The following is an 18,589-nucleotide window of genomic DNA, read 5'->3' on the forward strand; positions in this document are numbered from 1 at the left end:
CTTGGGCGCCCTAAGCTGCGAGTTTAGAAAAGTTTGGACTCAAACTCGCAGCATGATCGACACGAGGTCCTCGGAGGTCGTCAGAGGTGGCTGGAACTCTTCTTCATGCTCGAGGGAGGTTTCCGCCTACTCGCGGCCTCAGCTAGGTCATGGAAATATTTTCAGCATAATTAAAAAATTTTCGCGGGTAAAATTTGATCGGCATGGGGTCTTTTTCACTGTAGTGCAGTGGAGTGGGTCGCCATTTACTTGCAAGCCCTCGAAGGCAGCCCTAGGCCATCTCCTTCGCTGACCGGCCATTTTGATTGGCTCATTGGAGTTTCACGACCTTGGAAGACCTACCGGTAGGTAAAATGCCCACTAACTTTGTTAAACTTCTTAAAAGTGTCTCCACTCCTTCTCCCCCCCATTCTCTCCCCTTCTCACCCCCTTCTGTCACCCTTCTCTCCCCTTCTCCCCCCTTCTCCAGGCGAGTGCTTTCCCAGGGCTTTAAGGGCCTGTCCCACTTAGGCGACCTAATCCGCGAGTCCAGAAGAGTGCCTTCGACCTTCAAGCTCGAGGGCACACGCCTGGAAAGCCTCGAGCTGGATCGACCAGCCGCGTTGAAACAGCGAGCTGGATCGACCGAACCGTGAGGTGCATCTGCCAACCGCACACACACAAACACATCGCAAAGGTGGGAGCCAGGGAAGCGGAGGAGCGCCATCTGCGCGATGAAATGGAAGGTAAACGGCTGCCACAGAGTATCGTAAGTCATAGAGGGGGGGGGGGAGAGAAGGAGAGAGAAGGGTAGGGGGGGGGGGCGAAGGAGTGGGCTAAAGAAGAAGGGGCTAAAGTTTAGCGGGCATTTTAGGTCTTCCTAGGTCGTTAAACTCCAATGAGCCAATCAAAATGGCCGGTCAACGAAGGAGATGGCCTACGGCTGCCCTCGAGTGCCTGTAAGTAAATAGCGACCCCATTGCACTACGAGTGAAAGAGACCCATGCCGACCACATAGTCGCTAGGGGCGCCGCATTGAAGGCAGCCTCTGCCTACAGTCCGGTGTTTTTAAATATTTTTTTTATTTTTTAGTCAGTTTTAAAGTTTGTTTTGGGTAATCTTTAACTTTTCTATGTGGGGGAAGGGGGTAGGTGAGGGGGAAACTGTTTCCCAGTCGCTTCCTGACGGGGAAGCGACTATTCTCCGAGTCGCGTCCTTGCCCCCCATCTCGCGGTCTACCACCTGGATTGGTGCGGCCTTTCCTGCCGGGGACCGGACCAGAGCTTCAACAGCGGCGTCTGTTAGGCGCTCCCCCCCCTGGTGAATGCTATGTACTTACCTTTCTCTGTTTCTCTCCCGAGTGCAGGCCTCGTGGCTGTAAGTCTGGAATCACGGGGTTAAAGACTCCTGTACCCGATTGGCCAAGCTGCGTCAGGTGACGGGTGACTCATCTGAAGCTTAAATACCAGAGTCTCACAGGATTCTCTCTCTTTTTCGTCGACCTTGACTTGTGAGCAGACTGCTGGTGTGAGCTGCGGAAGGCCAGGCCACATGGCATAGAACTTTGTGTACTTTCACCATTACTTGTTAACAAATATTGAATTGGGATGGATAAGGGCTGACCTTAGTGTTTTCGTGTATTTTGTTTCAGGGTTATATCTCTTTAGGCAGGTTTTAGAGTCTCCGGTTCGACGGTCCATCACGTCGCTGGCTGGAGCACTGTTAAATTGTTTGTCAGTCCATCCATATCCCTGACTGGGTTGTTTGAATCAGGTTTGGGTTTTGTGTTCCATTGAATAATTAAAACTATTTTTGAACTTGAACCTGGTTTTTGAATTATGTTACGCGGCTCTGAAGTACCTGCATTCGGGAGTCGTAACAAAATGGGGGCTCGTCCTAAGCTTTGAGGACCCTAGACGTTTTTGGGGGGTTTTTTGGTAGGCTTCTGGTGACTGAGGAAGTCTGTGTGTGTGAGGGAATTTTTTCTTCCCTGCTTTGAGGCAGTCTGTGTTAGGGAAATTTTTCTTCCCTGTTTGTGGTTGCATTGGTGCCCAGGGTTTAGCTGGTGGTTAGGTGCTACATTAGAGATGGAATTTAAGGTGAAAGAGTTTGTTGAGGCTCCTAGTCAGGAGATGTTTGATAGGTGTACTAAGGAGAATTTGATTTTGCTGGCAGAGAACTATGACGTGCCTATTGACAAGCATTCAAAGAAACAGTCCATTAAATCGATGTTGTGGGCTGCGTTGGTGGAGGGTGGGGTTGTGCCTGGCTGTGCAGACAGTCCCCCACCTTCTGTTCAGCCTGGTCAGGACATGGAGGCAGTCATTAGGCTGAAGGAGATGGAGCTTGCGTCACAGAGAATGGCCTTAAAAAAGGATGAGCTCATGCATGTTCTTGAAATGAAATGGCTTGAGCTTGAGGAGGAAACCAAAAGGGCTGAATTTCAGCTGCCGGAGGAAGAATTAGATACTTCCCGGTTCTCTTCTAAAGAGCATGAGTTTGATGTGAGCAGAAATATTCGTTTGGTTCCACCGTTCAGTGAAAAAGATATTGATAAATATTTCACTGTGTTTGAGCGTGTGGCTATATCACTGAAATGGCCTAAGGGCGTGTGGACATTGCTGTTGCAATGCGTCCTTGTTGGTAAAGCGCGTGAGGTATATTCGTCATTGTCTGTAGACGATAGCCTTGACTATGAAATTGTAAAATCTGCCATCCTCAGAGCGTATGAGTTGGTTCCAGAAGCGTGCCGCCAAAAATTCCGGAAAGTTTCAGAAAATATGATAACCAAACATATGTTGAATTTGCTTGCAAAAAGGAGGCTCTGTTTGAACGCTGGTGTGCTTCTCAGGGGGTCAACGATTTTGTCCAGTTAAAGTCCTGACAGAGTGACAACATATCTTAATGAGCAGAAAGTCTCAGACGTGTCTAAGGCCGCTGTATTGGCGGATGAGTATGTGCTCACTCATAAGGCTGTTTTTGGGGAACGGTCCTCTGGTTTCAGTGGGAGACTTGTTGATCGTGGTGGTACTGCTGGTAACGGTATTAAAAGTGTGTCTGTACCTGTGGATGGCAGCACTTCGAAGCAGTGGGAGGTCAAGGCTGATAAAGATGACAGGGATTTGAGGGCTAAGGACGGTCCTATGTGCTTCTATTGTAAGGAGAGAGGGCACATTTTAAAATCGTGTCCCGCTCTTAAAAAGAAAAATGCGAAGCCGGTGGCTTTGGTCAGTACGCAGAAGGCACTTGCGATTCCTGTGGTGCCTGAGACTGATGGTTGTAGGAATTATTCTGCGTTCGTCATGAATGATTTTGTGTCTCTGGAGGATGGGGGAAGTAAAGTTCCGGTGTCCATCTTGCGTGATACTGGTGCTTCTCAGTCCTTCATTTTGGATAATGTTCTACCGTTTTCTGAGAAATCATCTGTTGGTTCTAGTATCCCAGTTGTAGGATTTGGTATGGATACAATACAATACAATACAATACAATTCAATTTATTGTCATTTGGACCCCTTGAGGTCCAAACGAAATGTCGTTTCTGCAGCCATACATTACAAACAAATAGACCCAAGACACAACATAATTTACATAAACATCCATCACATTGCTGTGATGGAAGGCCAAAAAAACTTATCTCTCCACTGCACTCTCCCCCCCGATGTCAGAGTCAAAGTCAAAGCCTCCGGCGGGCGATGGCGATTGTCCCGCGGCCATTAAAGCCACGCCGGGTGATGCAAGGTCGCGCACCGGGTCTTGGTGTTAGAGCCCCCGGCGTGCGCTCGCAGAGTCCCGCGGCCATTCCAAGCCGCGCGGGGCGATGGTGTAAGGCCCCGCTCCGGGAGCTCTTCAACCCCGCAACTCGGGCGGGAGAAGTCGCCGTTGCGGGAGCCCTGAAAAGCGGTCTCCCTCCAGGGACCCGCGGGCTCCTGGTGCCGCCATCCGCCAAACCTGCAGTTGCAGCCTCCGAATCTCCGGAGGTCGGGCCGCAGTAGCGTCCACCACAGCTCCACCCGCTCTGGACTCGGCCAGCTCCGCGACGGTGAGGTGAGTAGTCGGCACCAGAGCCCCCGGTCTTCCTGCTGGAGGCCGCTCCTCGTTGCAGCCCCAACGACAACGGAGACCCGACAAAGAAAAGATCGGGTCTCCCGTGCAGGGAGAGATTTAAAAGTTACCCCCTCCCCCCCCACACCCCCACACACATACCCCAACAAAAAATAACAAAAACTACATAAAAACATAGACATAAAATAATAAAAACGCAGACGGACTGCATGGTAGTGCCATTGCATGCTGTTGACTTCGAGTCTGAGCTTGTTTCAGGTCGAGTAACTGTAGGGATACGGCCATGTTTTCCCATTGAGGGAGTGTCGTTAATTCTGGGTAACGAACTGGCAATGGGTAATCTTGCTTCTGCTCAGTCTAGGATGAAGGACTGGTTCGACAGGAAGGCTTCTAGTAGGAATTTTTCTCCAGGTGACAAGGTCCTGGTGTTGTTGCCTATTCCTGGTTCCAGTCTGCAGGCTCTGTATAGCGGTCCCTATCAGGTGGTTAAGAAGGTTGGTGAGAGGGATTACGTTATTGGTACCCCTGATCGGAGGCGTAAGACTCAGCTCTGTCATGTCAACATGCTGAAGCAGTACCATGAGCAGGAGCCTGTGGAGGTTGATGGGGAGGAGCTGTGTCCTTCGGTTTCGTCTAAGCCTTTTTTGGCTGCAGTGGTGCTGCCCCCTGACACGGGTGGTGATGTGGGTGAGGCAAGGTTGTCTGTGGCAGTGACGCAGGGAAAGCTGTGTAACTCTGAGGCTTTGGAGTCGCTTCCCTTGCGGTTCTCTCATTTGACTGAAAGTCAGCGGGGTGATCTGCTTGCTTTGGTGGAGTCAAATGGGTCACTGTTCTCGGATGTGCCTTCTCAGACGTCTGTGCTGCAGCATGACATTGACGTGGCCGGTGCTGCGCCAATTAAACAGCATCCGTATCGGGTCAACCCTGACAGGCGTCATCGTCTAAGGAGTCAGGTTGACTATATGCTGCGGCATGGCATTGCTGAACCTAGTTGTAGTCCGTGGAGTTCTCCGTGTCTACTGGCTACGAAGGCTAATGGGGAGGACAGGTTTTGCACGGACTTTCGGAAAGTGAATGGTGTAACTAAGCCGGATTGCTATCCTCTCCCACAGATGGAGGATTGCGTGGATCGTGTGGGAAGTGCATCTTTTGTGTCTAAGTTGGACTTGTTAAAAGGGTATTGGCAAGTTCCTTTGACTAGGCGGGCGAGGGAGATCTCTGCGTTCATTACGCCTGATGACTTTCTTCAGTACACGGTAATGGCATTTGGGATGTGCAATGCGCCGGCAACCTTCCAACGGTTGGTGAACATTGTATTGTCTGGTTTGTCCTTCTGTGAGGCATACCTTGATGATTTGGTTGTGTGCTCCAGGTCGTGGATCGAACACATCGGTCATCTGAAGGAGGTATTTCATCGTCTAGCGGAGGCAAACCTAACGATCAATCTAGGGAAGTGTGAGTTTGGCCAGGCCACGGTAACATATCTGGGCAAGGTGGTGGGCCGGGGTCAGGTTCGCACTCTCAAGGAAAAGGTGGGGCATATTGTCGCATTTCCTGCTCCAACCTCTAGGACTGAACTCCGTAGGTATCTCGCTATGGTTGGGTACTATAGAGGATTCTGTCCAAACTTCTCTGCGGTGGCTGCCCCTTTGACGGATTTGCTGAGTTCGAAGGTAGCTTTTGTGTGGTCCGCAGAGTGTCAACAAGCCTTTGATCATACTAAAAGTCTTCTGGTGCGCGCACCTGTGCTTGCGGCACCTGATTTTGAGCGTCCATTTAAGCTGGTAGTGGATGCTAGTGATCGTGGGGTTGGTGGAGTTCTTCTACAGGATGATTCAGATGGGGTGGAGCATCCAGTTTCGTACTTCTCTAAGAAGTTTAATCGTCATCAGAAGTGGTACTCCACCATTGAGAAAGAAACTCTTGCTATTTTAATGTCTCTGAATCATTTTGAGGTTTATGTTGGCTCCTCGAATGTCCCTGTCATCGTACTTACGGATCATAATCCTTTGGTATTTTTGCAGAGTATGAAGAATAAGAACCGGCGGTTAATGAGCTGGAGTTTGCAGCTGCAAGACTACAACCTGGAGGTCAGGCATATCCGTGGCAAGGATAATGTCTTGGCTGACGCCTTGTCGCGCCAGTAGTGTTTTAGCTACTGAATAGTTTCTGGGATTTGGTGGTGTTTTTTCTCTCTTCTTCCGAAACCTATTCAGTATCTTTGGGTGGGGGTGTTAGGCGCTCCCCCACCCTGGTGAATGCTATGTACTTACCTTTCTCTGTTTCTCACCCGAGTGCAGGCCTCGTGGCTGTGAGTCTGGAATCACGGGGTTAAAGGCTCCTGTACCCGATTGGCCAAGCTGCGTCAGGTGACGGGTGACTCATCTGAAGCTTAAATACCAGAGTCTCCCAGGATTCTCTCTCTTTTTCGTCGACCCTGACTTGTGAGCAGACTGCTGGTGTGAGCTGCGGAAGGCCTGGCCACATGGCATAGAACTTTGTGTACTTTCACCATTACTTGTTAACAAATATTGAATTGGGACGGATAAGGGCTGACCTTAGTGTTTTCGTGTATTTTGTTTCAGGGTTATATCTCTTTAGGCAGGTTTTAGAGTCTCCGGTTCGACGGTCCATCATGTGGCTGGCTGGAGCACTGTTAAATTGTTTGTCAGTCCATCCATATCCCTGACTGGGTTGTTTGAATCAGGTTTGGGTTTTGTATTCCATTGAATAATTAAAATAACTTTTGAACTTGAACCTGGTTTTTGAATTATGTTACGCGGCTCTGAAGTACCTGCATTCGGGAGTCGTAACAGCGTCGCAGTGCTGGATTCACCACGGAGCGGGCGATGCCTACCTGGATCGCTGTTTGGAGCTCCGGAGCATTGGGCCGCTGCTCCAACATCGCTGAGCTGTGGTTTGGAGAGCTTCCAGTGCGGCCAGCACTGAACAACATCGTGGAGTCCAGGGACCCTTTGCCGAGGGCCGCCAGCGTTGCATCTCCGCCCAGCGCGGCCTGCGGACTTCGGGAGCCGCGGACTCCGGTAGGAGGTGCCCGATGTCCAAGCCACTGAGGAGGTCCTCTAGTCCCGATGTCGGACTTCCATCAACCCGGCTAGTGGGCCTGAACAACGGGCCGCCCGGAGCGGGGGGTTCGGGAGCCCCCCGACCACAGGAGGACAACAGAGGAGGACGACTGAAATTTTGGTGCCTTCCCTCACAGTGGGAATTTGATCCCTTTGTGTGGGGATGTGTTAAAAAAAAAACTATTGTGTCCAGTGCTCTTTATTATTTATTTGTATGGCTGTATGGCGACTACACATTTCACTGTACCAATTGGTACATGTGACAAATAAATGTATCTTGTATCTTGAATCTTGTATCTATTTTACTCGCAGAAAAAAATGTCAATATGCTGAAACATTTTCCGCGACCTAGCTGAGGCCACGAGTAGGCGGGAACCTCCCTCGAGCATGAAGGAGAGTTCCAGCCACTTCATACGACATCCTAGGACCTCGTGCCGACCATGCTGCGAATTTGAGTCTAGGGCAAACTCTTCTAAACTCGCAGCTTAGGTCGCCCAAGTGGGACAGTCCCATAACTTTCCAGCTACATTGACAACCTTCCTCACTGTCTGCAACGCCAATTTTGGTGCCTGGAAATTTACTAACCAACCTATCTACACTTATGTTAAAGCCATTTACACACTTCACAAACAACAGTACCAGCCTTGCGAAACACCGCTGGTCACAGGCTTCCTGCCAGATTAACACCCTGCCACCACAAACCTCGGTCTTCTATGAGTAAGCCAGTTCCGAATCCAAATGATCAACACCCTGTAAATTCCATGCATCTTGCCAACCTTGAGGGACTTTATCAAATGTCCTATTAAGATCCTGTAGACAACATCTATTGTCCTATCCTCATCTATCACCTCCGTCACCTCCTCAAAAACCTCACTCAAATTCATAAGACATGATCTGCCAGGTATGTGAAGAAAGGTCTTGACCCGAAAAGTCACCCATTCCTTCTCTCCAGAGATGCTGCCTGTCCCGCTGAGTTACTCCAGCTTTTTGTGTCTATCTTCGGTTTAAACCGGCATCTGCAGTTCCTTCTTACAAAGATATTACCATGATGATTGTGTCCAATTAGCCCATTCTCTTCAAAATATGAGTAAATCCTGTTTTGTATTGCGCGGAGCAACGACAACAATCTGCCTTCATACTCTCTCTTCTTGTCGCACAACCATGGCGTTCTTGTGTACTTTGTCTATCCTGCTCATTGCCATCACCGCGTCCCATATTCACAGTTGGTGCCCAATCAGGGTTGGTAACATCGTTCCATGCTGAGGGCTGTTCTGCGATGCAAAAAATAAATAAATGTGAATAATTGTGTAGGCATTAAACAAGAAAAATTGAAATGTATATTTTGGCAAATAATAAAATGTCCTGACAGCTTAAACACCCACTCCCTTTCAAAGATATTGTCAATTTACTGAGCTGGATTATGTCCAATTAACAGCTAACAATTATACCATTCCTTGTCTTGCATCTGAGTAAAATGTAATTCAAAACCCACGTATGGTTTGCGATTTACTTATGTTAAATTTAGCTTCGGAAGCATTTTATTTTTGCATGTAAAAACCCACTTGAGAACCATGGGCGATTTTGCAACTTTTTAGATACCAAAGGAATCAAGAAAAAACACAAAGAATGCCTTACTGTTGATGAAATGCAGTGAGCAAACGCGATACTTCCCAATATTTTCAATCTTGATATCTGCATGGCCAATGTTCGCCAACCACTTTAGCTGTTGTTGTCCCTGCAGCTCTCGCTTTTCTCTACCATAATTTCTCCACACTTTTGGAATTCTGAAGTACGATAAATATCTCTCACGGTTACCCCTATTTCCCCAATTTTTCACAGCACAAATAATTGACAATTTTACCAGGTAAAAACGTACGTGTTGTGTATGTTACTAGTGTATGCCGGAAGCTGCCTTGTACTCCAGAAGGCTTGAGCGACTCCGTGCGTCATGCCCTTTGACCTTATGACCTTCCGTGCAACCCCCCTATTACACTGCTGGACCATGGCTGGTTGCCAGTTTTTTGTACGCGAGTCGAGAGTAGACTTTGTCTATGGCCCTGATATTTTGTGGCCTGGTGTGAGTATCGTAGTTTTGTTTCATGGTTTCCTGTTAGTTGCCAATGCATTCCATGACAGCCGGCTGGAGATCTAATGTAGTGCATAGAGTGAATGTTAATTCGGTGGGAGATGCATTTGTTAATTTGTTTAGTTTAATTTGGTAATGGAAAAGGAAATTGCTTACTTTGTTCATCAAATCGGCCTGTGTTTGCTTAGTAAGGCCTCATTTCACCGTTTGCACTGCTCTCTCTGCTAAGCCATTGGATGTAGCTTGATATGGGGCCGTTGTCAGATGCCTAATATTATTCTTATAGAGTCATACTGTGTGGCAATAGGCCCTTCGGCCCAAGTTGCCCACGCCGCCCATAGTCCCATCTACACTAGTCCCACCTGTCTGCTTTTGGCCCATATCCCTCAAACCTATCATATCCATGTACCCGTCTAAATGTTCCTTAAATGTTGCGATAGTACCGGCCTCAACTAACCCCTCCGGCAGCTGGTCACATACACCCACCACCCTTTGTGTGAAAAAAAATCATCCCTCGGGTGCACTAAATCTTTCCCCCTCACGTTAAACTTATGTCCTCTGGTTCTCGATTCCCCTACTCATACGTGCAAAAGTCTACATTTACCCAATCTATTCCTCTCATGATTTTGTACACCTCTATAAGATCATCCCTCATCCTTCTGCACTCCAAGGAATAAAGCCTTAGCCTGCTCAACCTCTCCCTATATCAGTCCCTCGAGTTCTGGCAACATTCTGGTAAATCTTCCCTGAACCCTTTTAAGCTTGACACCATCTTTCCTATAACATGGTGACGGAAACTAACATGGTAACCAAAACTACAAACTCCTTGAATTCTGTGCTTGTGGGGCCATTGTCAGATACGATCATTTCCGGAATACCAAAACTAGAACATACCGACTGCAGTTTGGATATTGTAGTGGTTGAGGAACACGACATATAGGCAGGTAATGCTTCTATTCACTTTGAATGGACATCCACAACAACCAGAAACATGTGTCCCTGAAATAATCGATGTGGATGCGCTTCCACAGGGAATCCGGCCATGCCCGTAGTTTAAGGGGGACCATTGGTAGTACCTTTAGCGTCTTCTGACAAATAGGGTAAATACAACCAATATTATTTGGGCTACCATACAGAGCTTCTCACATGTACCTTCGTTCTAACGACACCCAGGTGAATATTATGCAAATGGCGGAGTATGTGTTTACGGTCTTGGGAGGGAACCACTACATGGTTACCCCAAAATATGCAGCCGTCTTATAGGCTTGGTTCATGTTGACAATTTGTAAAAGGTTGTAATTCGGGCGAAGACTAACTTGTAACACTCTTTTAACCTGGGACAGAAGAGGATCCCAAGCTGTCCACTGCCTAATGATGTAATGATGTAGGCATCCAATGTAGAAGGACGGCCCCTATCCTGTCTTGACCATATCCAGCATTGGTCCTTCTGCAGTAAATGGTATAAGGGCTTTAATACTGTAGACATTATTTATGAACCGGTTATAATGCGTGACTAGTCCTAGGAACAAGTATAACTGCATAATATTTCGCAGGCACGGGTCTTCCTTTAAGGCTTTCATTTTGTGCTCCTGTGGATGGAGGCCTGTTTTGTCGACTTTGAAGCCCAGATAATTGATTGAGTTGGCCAAAAATGTTCACTTTTCCATCTCGAAGGTAAAGCCAGCTTCTCGTAAGTGAGAAAATATTCTGTCTATTATTTCAAGATGATGCGACTCTGATGTACCGGTTACTAAGATATTTTCAAGGTATGCTCAGACATCTATCTATATTACTGAAAGTCTGATCTTGACCGCTTTTGGCCCACTGTGCTGTAATTTCCGAGAGAACGCTGCCACCAACGGCCGTCATTTTTGGCCACCTCACACAGAGCCCCCCTCCACCTTCCGGGACCAGAGGATTTTTCCCATCGAAGAAAAATCAGAGAGATATTAATGTTTTAAAAAATTCCCAATTCTCCCTGCTGCCCCCGCTGGCGGCAGGGGGAGGGACTATAAAACCCGGAAGTGTAGTGCCTCACTCAGTCTCTGCCCGACCCAGGAAGCAAGAGGGTCACGGCTCTCTGAGCTGCGAATAACACTGAACGCACGTCTACTCCACGATGAGTCCCCTCGATGCGGCTGGAAAGCGGCTGCAGCCCAATTGTTTGCCTCGCCTTTTTTAAAAGTTTGTGTTCTCAAAATGAATTTTGGTTGTCGGGTGGCTGCAGCCCAATTGTTTGCCTCGCCTTTTTAACAAGTTTGTGTTCACAAAATGAATTTTGGTTGTCAGGAGGCTGCAGCCCAATTGTTTGCCTCGCCTTTTTAACAAGTTTGTGTTCACAACATGCATTTTGGTTGTCAGGTGGCTGCAGCCCAATTGTTTGTCTCGCCTTTTTTAACGGTTTTTGTTCACAAAATGAATTCTGGTTGTCGGGTAGCTGCAGCCCAATTGTTTGCCTCGCCTTTTTTAAAGTTTGTGTTCACAAAATGAATTTTGGTTGTCGGGTAGATGCAGCCCAATTGTTTGCCTCGCCTTTTTAACAAGTTTGTGTTCACAAAATGAATTTTGGTTGTCAGGTGGCTGCAGCCCAATTATTTGCCTTGCCTTTTTAACAAGTTTGTGTTCACAAAATGAATTTTGGTTGTCCGGTGGCTGCAGCCCAATTGTTTGCCTCGCCTTTTTAAAAGGTTTGTGTTCACAAAATGAATTTTCATTGTCAGGTGGCTGCAGCCCAATTGTTTGCCTCGCCTTTTTAACAAGTTTGTGTTCACAAAATGAATTTTGGTTGTCAGGTGGCTGCAGCCCAATTGTTTGCCTCGCCTTTTTAAAAGGTTTGTGTTCACAAAATGAATTTTCATTGTCAGGTGGCTGCAGCCCAATTGTTTGCCTCGCCTTTTTAACAAGTTTGTGTTCACAAAATGAATTCTGGTTGTCAGGTGGCTACAGCCCAATTGTTTGCCTCGCCTTTTTAACAAGTTTGTGTTCACAAAATGAATTTTGGTTGTCAGGTAGCTGCAGCCCAATTGTTTGCCTTGAATTTTAATATTGTTACAACTGTTGGATGCCAGCCCAAGAATCCATTCGGCCCACTATGTCTATACTAGCCATCTGGAAACCAGTACCTTCATCCCGCAACACCCATACTAGCGCAACAGACAGCCCCCCCACTGGCGAGCAATATTGGAATTGGTGAAGAGGTGGAATATTGCGTAGGTGACCAGCCCTTCCGTGTGATGCTCGGACCCAACGGGTCCCACTTAGTCTAGTAAGGAATATATTTAACTAAGTTATCATTCAGGCATTGAAATATACCCGGGGCAGAGCTCACTCCGAATGGTAGCCGCTTGTCTCAAAACAGTCCTCTGTGTGTGTTAATTGTGGTAACATCCCGGGAGACTTTGTTTAATATGACCGCTGAGAATGATGGGGGGAATCGGCAGAGGGGCCACCAAGATCAAAGACGGAGCTAGCTGGGGACATCCTGCTGCCATGTGTTGGGGCAGGCAGAAGATAGGACTGTTCAGTGAGCTTTTGTAACTTTGTCGGCACCAGAAACGTGGCAACACGTGTACGGCTTTGGTTTGGTCTGCTGTATGATTCTACCGGGTTGTATGCAAAACAAAACATTTCACTGAACCTTGGTACATGTGACAATAAAGTATCATTGAATATCTTGGCTGTGGATACTCATTCAGTTTCATATCAGGGTTAGTAGTGAGTTTGTAGTCTCTGCAGATGCAAATGGATCCATCAGACTTCAGGCTGTTGTAGGAGAGCACAGACGGCCTGCTCTTAATCCAATTTCTAACCAGCAGATTAGGGTGTTGAGCTCCTCTGATGAGGTTCACGGGAAATGGAACAGCTCTCGATGGTAAACCACTTCCACCAAGAAGACACCACGTATGCTGTCGTCCCTGGTGTAGCTGCGGAACACCGAGATAGGTGGTTGTGGTAGTGGAATTTGGCGTAAAGACGATTTGCTTACCAAGGTTACAACTAACACAGTATCAAGTTCAAATTTCACTGGTTGGTTATCAACTATGAGTGTAACCACATAAGGTTGATTGATTCCTGGGATGTCAGGACTTTCATATGAAGAAAGACTGGATAGACTCGGTTTGTACTCGCTAGAATTTAGAAGATTGAGGGGGGATCTTATAGAAACTTACAAAATTCTTATGGGGTTGGACAGGCTAGATGCAGGAAGATTGTTCCCGATGTTGGGGAAGTCCAGAACAAGAGGTCACAGTTTAAGGATAAGGGGGAAATCTTTTAGGACTGAGATGAGGAAGACATTTTTCACACAGAGAGTGGTGAATCTCTGGAATTCTCTGCCTCAGAAGGTAGTTGAGGCCAGTTCATTGGCTATATTTAAGAGGGAGTTAGATGTGGCTAAAGGTATCAGGGGGTAAGGAGAGAAGGCAGGTACAGGATACTGAGTTGGATGATCAGCCATGATCATATTGAATGGCGGTGCAGGCTCGAAGGGCCGAATGGCCTACTCCTGCACCTATTTTCTATGTTTCTATGTTGGTTCTGGCTGCCTTTCTCGTTGCTTCGAGAACAGTGTCTGATTCTTCGCCCCGGCCGTCTACCTGTGTGGAGTTGATGACCAAGTTTTCCCATGGAGCGTTTCTTGATGAAGCACACCTTCTCGAGGTGCCCTACCTTGATCAGAATCGGCAGACCCTTTTAATGCTTGCAGTTGGACCATTTCACATGGCTTTCACCACAGCAATTGCACATCTGTGAGGGCTGATTTGTTGTTGGCTGGGAATTGCGTGTCGGCAAACACTGGCAAATGTTGACACTTTCGGGAGGGAGCTCTCATTCCAATACTGCCTGGATCAGTGGTGATTGGGGTGGTTGGATCTGTGTATGTCTCTACTTGACTACCTGCCCATGGCAAACTTTGTCCCATGATGTCATGCCTTTTGGAATGGGGGTTCTCCACTGTCTTCTAGCCCTGGACTCCCATGATCAACGCTTGGATAAGCATCACTTCTTTGACTTTGTTTGAAGTAATGTCTTTGTACTTCCATTCTTAGACTGTTAGAGTCAAACAGAAGATCAAACAGAACAAGTTGTCTTCCAACTTTAGGCTGTGCACGCCATATGGGAGGAGAAGGAGGAGGAGGAGGAGAAGAAGAAGAAGAAGCAGAAGAAGAAGACTGTTAGAGTCAAGGACATAATCTCATCTAAATGTATCTCCAAACTCTGGTACCTAAGAATCAGCTCCCCCTTCTGCCACTTGATCCTCAACTTTCTGACCCAGAAAACCAAGTCAATGGGGGAAGACTTGTATGTAATGGATTGGGCCATACCTACAACTCTCTGCAATTTCTTCCCGTCTTGGGCGGAGCTGTTCCCAAACCAAGCTGTGATGCAACCCAACAGTATGCTTTCTATGGTGTATCTCTAGAAGTTTGTAAGAGTCACTGGAGACATGCAAATTTCCTCAGTTTCTTCAGGAATAGGCATGGTCTGAGTCTGAGCTTGTTTCAGGTCGAGTAACTGTAGGGATACGGCCATGTTTTCCCATTGAGGGAGTGTCGTTAATTCTGGGTAACGAACTGGCAATGGGTAATCTTGCTTCTGCTCAGTCTAGGATGAAGGACTGGTTCGACAGGAAGGCTTCTAGTAGGAATTTTTCTCCAGGTGACAAGGTCCTGGTGTTGTTGCCTATTCCTGGTTCCAGTCTGCAGGCTCTGTATAGCGGTCCCTATCAGGTGGTTAAGAAGGTTGGTGAGAGGGATTACGTTATTGGTACCCCTGATCGGAGGCGTAAGACTCAGCTCTGTCATGTCAACATGCTGAAGCAGTACCATGAGCAGGAGCCTGTGGAGGTTGATGGGGAGGAGCTGTGTCCTTCGGTTTCGTCTAAGCCTTTTTTGGCTGCAGTGGTGCTGCCCCCTGACACGGGTGGTGATGTGGGTGAGGCAAGGTTGTCTGTGGCAGTGACGCAGGGAAAGCTGTGTAACTCTGAGGCTTTGGAGTCGCTTCCCTTGCGGTTCTCTCATTTGACTGAAAGTCAGCGGGGTGATCTGCTTGCTTTGGTGGAGTCAAATGGGTCACTGTTCTCGGATGTGCCTTCTCAGACGTCTGTGCTGCAGCATGACATTGACGTGGCCGGTGCTGCGCCAATTAAACAGCATCCGTATCGGGTCAACCCTGACAGGCGTCATCGTCTAAGGAGTCAGGTTGACTATATGCTGCGGCATGGCATTGCTGAACCTAGTTGTAGTCCGTGGAGTTCTCCGTGTCTACTGGCTACGAAGGCTAATGGGGAGGACAGGTTTTGCACGGACTTTCGGAAAGTGAATGGTGTAACTAAGCCGGATTGCTATCCTCTCCCACAGATGGAGGATTGCGTGGATCGTGTGGGAAGTGCATCTTTTGTGTCTAAGTTGGACTTGTTAAAAGGGTATTGGCAAGTTCCTTTGACTAGGCGGGCGAGGGAGATCTCTGCGTTCATTACGCCTGATGACTTTCTTCAGTACACGGTAATGGCATTTGGGATGTGCAATGCGCCGGCAACCTTCCAACGGTTGGTGAACATTGTATTGTCTGGTTTGTCCTTCTGTGAGGCATACCTTGATGATTTGGTTGTGTGCTCCAGGTCGTGGATCGAACACATCGGTCATCTGAAGGAGGTATTTCATCGTCTAGCGGAGGCAAACCTAACGATCAATCTAGGGAAGTGTGAGTTTGGCCAGGCCACGGTAACATATCTGGGCAAGGTGGTGGGCCGGGGTCAGGTTCGCACTCTCAAGGAAAAGGTGGGGCATATTGTCGCATTTCCTGCTCCAACCTCTAGGACTGAACTCCGTAGGTATCTCGCTATGGTTGGGTACTATAGAGGATTCTGTCCAAACTTCTCTGCGGTGGCTGCCCCTTTGACGGATTTGCTGAGTTCGAAGGTAGCTTTTGTGTGGTCCGCAGAGTGTCAACAAGCCTTTGATCATACTAAAAGTCTTCTGGTGCGCGCACCTGTGCTTGCGGCACCTGATTTTGAGCGTCCATTTAAGCTGGTAGTGGATGCTAGTGATCGTGGGGTTGGTGGAGTTCTTCTACAGGATGATTCAGATGGGGTGGAGCATCCAGTTTCGTACTTCTCTAAGAAGTTTAATCGTCATCAGAAGTGGTACTCCACCATTGAGAAAGAAACTCTTGCTATTTTAATGTCTCTGAATCATTTTGAGGTTTATGTTGGCTCCTCGAATGTCCCTGTCATCGTACTTACGGATCATAATCCTTTGGTATTTTTGCAGAGTATGAAGAATAAGAACCGGCGGTTAATGAGCTGGAGTTTGCAGCTGCAAGACTACAACCTGGAGGTCAGGCATATCCGTGGCAAGGATAATGTCTTGGCTGACGCCTTGTCGCGCCAGTAGTGTTTTAGCTACTGAATAGTTTCTGGGATTTGGTGGTGTTTTTTCTCTCTTCTTCCGAAACCTATTCAGTATCTTTGGGTGGGGGTGTTAGGCGCTCCCCCACCCTGGTGAATGCTATGTACTTACCTTTCTCTGTTTCTCTCCCGAGTGCAGGCCTCGTGGCTGTGAGTCTGGAATCACGGGGTTAAAGGCTCCTGTACCCGATTGGCCAAGCTGCGTCAGGTGACGGGTGACTCATCTGAAGCTTAAATACCAGAGTCTCCCAGGATTCTCTCTCTTTTTCGTCGACCCTGACTTGTGAGCAGACTGCTGGTGTGAGCTGCGGAAGGCCTGGCCACATGGCATAGAACTTTGTGTACTTTCACCATTACTTGTTAACAAATATTGAATTGGGACGGATAAGGGCTGACCTTAGTGTTTTCGTGTATTTTGTTTCAGGGTTATATCTCTTTAGGCAGGTTTTAGAGTCTCCGGTTCGACGGTCCATCATGTGGCTGGCTGGAGCACTGTTAAATTGTTTGTCAGTCCATCCATATCCCTGACTGGGTTGTTTGAATCAGGTTTGGGTTTTGTATTCCATTGAATAATTAAAATAACTTTTGAACTTGAACCTGGTTTTTGAATTATGTTACGCGGCTCTGAAGTACCTGCATTCGGGAGTCGTAACAGCGTCGCAGTGCTGGATTCACCACGGAGCGGGCGATGCCTACCTGGATCGCTGTTTGGAGCTCCGGAGCATTGGGCCGCTGCTCCAACATCGCTGAGCTGTGGTTTGGAGAGCTTCCAGTGCGGCCAGCACTGAACAACATCGTGGAGTCCAGGGACCCTTTGCCGAGGGCCGCCAGCGTTGCATCTCCGCCCAGCGCGGCCTGCGGACTTCGGGAGCCGCGGACTCCGGTAGGAGGTGCCCGATGTCCAAGCCACTGAGGAGGTCCTCTAGTCCCGATGTCGGACTTCCATCAACCCGGCTAGTGGGCCTGAACAACGGGCCGCCCGGAGCGGGGGGTTCGGGAGCCCCCCGACCACAGGAGGACAACAGAGGAGGACGACTGAAATTTTGGTGCCTTCCCTCACAGTGGGAATTTGATCCCTTTGTGTGGGGATGTGTTAAAAAAAAAACTATTGTGTCCAGTGCTCTTTATTATTTATTTGTATGGCTGTATGGCGACTACACATTTCACTGTACCAATTGGTACATGTGACAAATAAATGTATCTTGTATCTTGAATCTTGTATCTATTTTACTCGCAGAAAAAAATGTCAATATGCTGAAACATTTTCCGCGACCTAGCTGAGGCCACGAGTAGGCGGGAACCTCCCTCGAGCATGAAGGAGAGTTCCAGCCACTTCATACGACATCCTAGGACCTCGTGCCGACCATGCTGCGAATTTGAGTCTAGGGCAAACTCTTCTAAACTCGCAGCTTAGGTCGCCCAAGTGGGACAGTCCCATAACTTTCCAGTTACATTGACAACCTTCCTCACTGTCTGCAACGCCAATTTTGGTGCCTGGAAATTTACTAACCAACCTATCTACACTTATGTTAAAGCCATTTACACACTTCACAAACAACAGTACCAGCCTTGCGAAACACCGCTGGTCACAGGCTTCCTGCCAGATTAACACCCTGCCACCACAAACCTCGGTCTTCTATGAGTAAGCCAGTTCCGAATCCAAATGATCAACACCCTGTAAATTCCATGCATCTTGCCAACCTTGAGGGACTTTATCAAATGTCCTATTAAGATCCTGTAGACAACATCTATTGTCCTATCCTCATCTATCACCTCCGTCACCTCCTCAAAAACCTCACTCAAATTCATAAGACATGATCTGCCAGGTATGTGAAGAAAGGTCTTGACCCGAAAAGTCACCCATTCCTTCTCTCCAGAGATGCTGCCTGTCCCGCTGAGTTACTCCAGCTTTTTGTGTCTATCTTCGGTTTAAACCGGCATCTGCAGTTCCTTCTTACAAAGATATTA

Source organism: Amblyraja radiata, chromosome 2 (assembly GCF_010909765.2).
Source record: "Amblyraja radiata isolate CabotCenter1 chromosome 2, sAmbRad1.1.pri, whole genome shotgun sequence".
Classification (NCBI taxonomy): domain Eukaryota; kingdom Metazoa; phylum Chordata; class Chondrichthyes; order Rajiformes; family Rajidae; genus Amblyraja; species Amblyraja radiata.